We start from the raw sequence: 5,204 nt of genomic DNA on the forward strand, positions 1-5,204 counted from the left end.
TGTTCGAATCATGGTTGTTATTTCGCCAGGTGTATGGATCACCAGCGAAGCCGAGATCATGCAGGTCACACTCCTCCAGAGCACTTCGAAAGTTGTCCATAGCTTGTTGGGGCCGAGACACCCCCCCTTCCTTCTCGCACTGGAGTAGGATCTCATTGAAATCCCCCGCCATTAGCCAAGGTTTATTGCTGTGGTTTTTTAGAGTACGCAGCAGTTTCCATGTCTTGTGTTTTTCATCCATCTTTGACTCCCCATAGATACCAGTAAATCTCCAAGCAAAACCATCCTCCTCGGTAATCTCCGTGTCAATGTGATACCGAGAACACTATCCACCTTTCACTATCAAACCATTCCGCCATAACACTGCCAATCCGCCACTTTGTCCCGCACTTTTCTGCACCACCTAGTTAGGGAGCCCTAACTTCCACCTAAGCCACTCAAGTCCCTTCTCATCGGTCCTCGTCTCGCAAAGAAACATCACATCAGGGTCCTCCTTCTCCTGGATATCCAGGAGCCCTTGAATTGCCGGGCCGTTCCCCAACCCCCGACAATTCCATGCCACGAGCTTCATTGCTGCTCGCAGGGCTGAAACGTCAGCCCCGCTCCTGAGTTTTCAGACGTTCTTTCTGAAGGAAATATGCCCTAGAGGCAATAATAAAGTTATTATTTATTTCCTTATTTCATGATGAATGTTTATTATTCATGTTAGAATTGTATTAACCGGAAACATAATACATGTGTGAATACATAGACAACCAGAGTGTCACTAGTATGCCTCTACTTGACTAGCTCGTTAATCAAAGATGGTTATGTTTCCTAACCATGAACAAAGTGTTGCTATTTGATTAACGAGGTCACATCATTAGTTGAATGATCTGATTGACATGACCCATTCCATTAGCTTAGCACCCGATCGTTTAGTATGTTGCTATTGCTTTCTTCATGACTTATACATGTTCCTATGACTATGAGATTATGCAACTCCCGTTTGCCGGAGGAACACTTTGGGTGCTACCAAACGTCACAACGTAACTGGGTGATTATAAAGGAGCATTACAGGTGTCTCCAAAGGGAGATGTTGGGTTGGCGTATTTCGAGATTAGGATTTGTCACTCCGATTGTCGGAGAGGTATATTTGGGCCCTCTCGGTAATGCACATCACATAAGCCTTGCAAGCATTGCAACTAATGAGTTAGTTGCGGGATGATGTATTACAGAACGAGTAAAGAGACTTGTCGGTAACGAGACTGAACTAGGTATTGGATACCGACGATCGAATCTCGGGAAAGTAACATACCGATGACAAAGGGAACGACGTATGTTGTTATGCGGTCTGACAGATAAAGATCTTCGTAGAATATGTAGGAGCCAATATGGGCATCCAGGTCCCGCTATTGGTTATTGACTGGAGACATGTCTCGGTCATGTCTACATTGTTCTCGAACCCGTAGGGTCCGCACGCTTAAGGTTACGATGACAGTTATATTATGAGTTTATGCATTTTGATGTACCGAAGGTTGTTCGGAGTCCCGGATGTGATCACGGACATGACGAGGAGTCTCGAAATGGTCGAGACATAAAGATTGATATATTGGAAGCCTATATTTGGACATCAGAAGTGTTCCGGGTGAAATCGGGATTTTACCGGAGTACCGGGAGGTTACCGGAACCCCCCCGGGAGCTATATGGGCCTTAGTGGGCTTTAGTGGAAAGGAGAAAGGGGCAGCCCAAGGTGGCTGTGCACCTCCCCCCTTCCCCTAGTCCTATTACGACTAGGAGAGGTGGCTGGCCCCCTCTCTCTTTCCCCCTTCAAGGAGTCCTATTCCAATTAGGATTGGGGGGGGGGGGGGAATCCTACTCCCAGAGGGAGTAGGACTCTCCTGGCGCGCCACACTTGGCCGGCCAGCCTCCCCCCCTCTAGTCCTTTATATACGGAGGCAGGGGCACCCCAGAAACACACAAGTTGATCCATGTGATCTATTCCTTAGCCGTGTGCGGTGCCCCCTGCCACCATAGTCCTCGATAATACTGTAGCGGAGTTTAGGCGAAGCCCTGCTGCTGTAGTGCATCAAGATCGTCACCACGCCGTCGTGCTGACGGAACTCTTCCCCGACACTTTGCTGGATCGGAGTCCGGGGATCGTCATCCAGCTGAACGTGTGCTCGAACTCGGAGGTGCCGTAGTTTCGGTGCTTGTTCGGTCGGATCGGGAAGACGTACGACTACTTCCTCTACGTTGCGTCAATGCTTCCGCAGTCGGTCTGCGTGGGTACGTAGACAACACTCTCCCATCTCGTTGTTATGCATCACATGATCTTGCGTGAGCGTAGGAAATTTTTTGAAATTACTATGAAACCCAACAGTGGTATCAGAGCCTAGGTTATTTATGTTGATGTTATATGCACGAGTAGAACACAAGTGAGTTGTGGGCGATATAAGTCATACTGCCTACCAGCATGTCATACTTTGGTTTGGCGGCATTGTTGGACGAGACGACCTGGACCAACATTACGCGTACGCTTACGCGAGACCGGTTCCCCCGACGTGCTTTGCACATAGGTGGCTTGCGGGCGACTGTCTCTCCAACTTTAGTTGAACCAAGTATGGCTACGCCCGGTCCTTGCGAAGGTTAAAACGGAGTCTATTTGACAAACTATCGTTGTGGTTTTGATGCGTAGGTGAGATTGGTTCTTACTTAAGCCCGTAGCAGCCACGTAAAACTTGCAACAACAAAGTAGATGACGTCTAACTTGTTTTTGCAGGGCATGTTGTGATGTGATATGGTCAAGACATGATGCTGAATTTTATTGTATGAGATGATCATGTTTTGTAACCGAGTTATCGGCAACTGGCAGGAGCCTTATGGTTGTTGTTTTATTGTATGCAATGAAATCGCGATGTAATGCTTTACTTTATTACTAAGCGGTAGTGATAGTCGTGGAAGCACAAGCTTGGCGAGACGACAACGATGCTACGATGGAGATCAAGGTGTCACGCCAGTGACGATGATGATCACGATGGTGTTTCGGAGATGGAGATCACAAGCACAAGTTGATGATGGCCATATCATATCACTTATATTGATTGCATGTGATGTTTATCCTTTTATGCATCTTATCTTGCTTTGATTGACGGTAGCATTATAAGATGATCTCTCACTAAATTATCAAGAAGTGTTCTCCCTGAGTATGCACCGTTGCGAAAGTTCTTCGTGCTGAGACACCACGTGATGATCGAGTGTGATAGGTTCTACGTTCAAATACAACGGGTGCAAAACAGTTGCACACGCGGAATACTCAGGTTATACTTGACGAGCCAAGCATATACAAATATGGCCTCGGAACACGGAGACCGAAAGGTCGAGCGTGAATCATATAGTAGATATGATCAACATAACGATGTTCACCATTGAAAACTACTCCATCTCACGTGATGATCGGTTATGGTTTAGTTGATTTGGATCACGTAATCACTTAGAGGATTAGAGGGATGTCTATCTAAGTGGGAGTTCTTTAATTAACTTGATTAACTGAACTTAAATTTATCATGAACTTAGTCCTGGTAGTATTTTGCAAATTATGTTGTAGATCAATAGCTCGCGTTGTTTCTTCCCTGTGTTTATTTTGATATGTTCCTAGAGAAAATTGTGTTGAAAGATGTTAGTAGCAATGATGCGGATTGGATCCGTGATCTAAGGTTTATCCTCATTGCTGCACAGAAGAATTATGTTCTTGATGCACCGCTAGGTGACGGACCTATTGCAGGAGCAGATGCAGACGTTATGAATGTTTGGCTAGCTCAATATGATGACTACTTGATAGTTTAGTGCACCATGCTTAATGGCTTAGAATCGGGACTTCAAAGACGTTTTGAACGTCATGGAGCATATGAGATGTTCCAGGAGTTGAAGTTAATATTTCATGCAAATACTCGAGTTGAGAGATATGAAGTCTCCAACAAGTTCTATAGCTAAAAGATGGAGGAGAATCGCTCAACTAGTGAGCATGTGCTCAGATTGTATGAGTACTACAATCGCTTGAATCAAGTGGGAGTTAATCTTCCAGATAAGATAGTGATTGACAAAATTCTCTAGTCACCATCACCAAGTTAGTAGAACTTCGTGATGAACTATGATATGCAAGGGATAACGGAAACGATTCCCAAGCTCTTCGTAATGCGGAAATTGACGAAGGTAGAAATCGAGAAAAACATCAAGTGTTGATGGTAGACAAGACCACTAGTTTCAAGAAAAGGGCGGAGGGAAGAAGGGGAACTTCAAGAAGAACAGCAAGCAAGTTGCTGCTCAAGTGAAGAAGCCCAAGTCTGGTCCTAAGCCTGAGACTAAGTGTTTGTACTGCAAAGGGACTGGTCACTGGAAGTGGAACTACCCCAAGTGATTGGCAGATAAGAAGGATGGCAAAGTGAACATAAGTATATTTGATATACATGTTATTGATGTGTACTTTACTAGTGTTTATAGCAACCCCTCAGTATTTGATACTAGTTCAGTTGCTAAGATTAGTAACTCGAAACGGGAGTTGCAGAATAAACAGAGACTAGTTAAGGGTGAAGTGACGATGTGTGTTGGAAGTGGTTCCAAGATTGATATGATCATCATTGCACACTCCCTATAAATTCGGGATTAGTGTTGAACCTAAATAAGTGTTATTTGGTGTTTACGTTGAGCATGAATATGATTTGATCATGTTTATTGTAATACGGTTATTCATTTAAGTAAGAGAATAAATAGTTGTTCTGTTTACATGAATAAAACCTTATATGGTTACACACCCAATGAAAATAGTTCGTTGGATCTCGATCGTAGTGATACACATAATCATAATATTGAAACCAAAAGATGCAAAGTTAATAATGATAGTGCAACTTATTTGTAGCACTGCCGTTTAGGTCATATTGGTGTAAAGCACATGAAGAAACTCCATGCTGATGGGATTTTGGAATCACTTGATTATGAATCACTTGATGCTTGCGAACCATGCCTCATGGGCAAGATGACTAAGACTCCGTTCTCCGGAGCAAGCAACTGACTTATTGGAAATAATACATACTGATGTATGCGGTCCGATGAGTGTTAAGGCTCACGGCAAGTATCGTTATTTTCTGAACTTCACAGATGATTTGAGCAGATATGGGTATATCTACTTGATAAAACATAAGTCTGAAACATTTGAAAAGTTCAAGGAA

Source organism: Triticum aestivum, chromosome 2A, assembly GCF_018294505.1.
Source record: "Triticum aestivum cultivar Chinese Spring chromosome 2A, IWGSC CS RefSeq v2.1, whole genome shotgun sequence".
NCBI lineage: Eukaryota > Viridiplantae > Streptophyta > Magnoliopsida > Poales > Poaceae > Triticum > Triticum aestivum.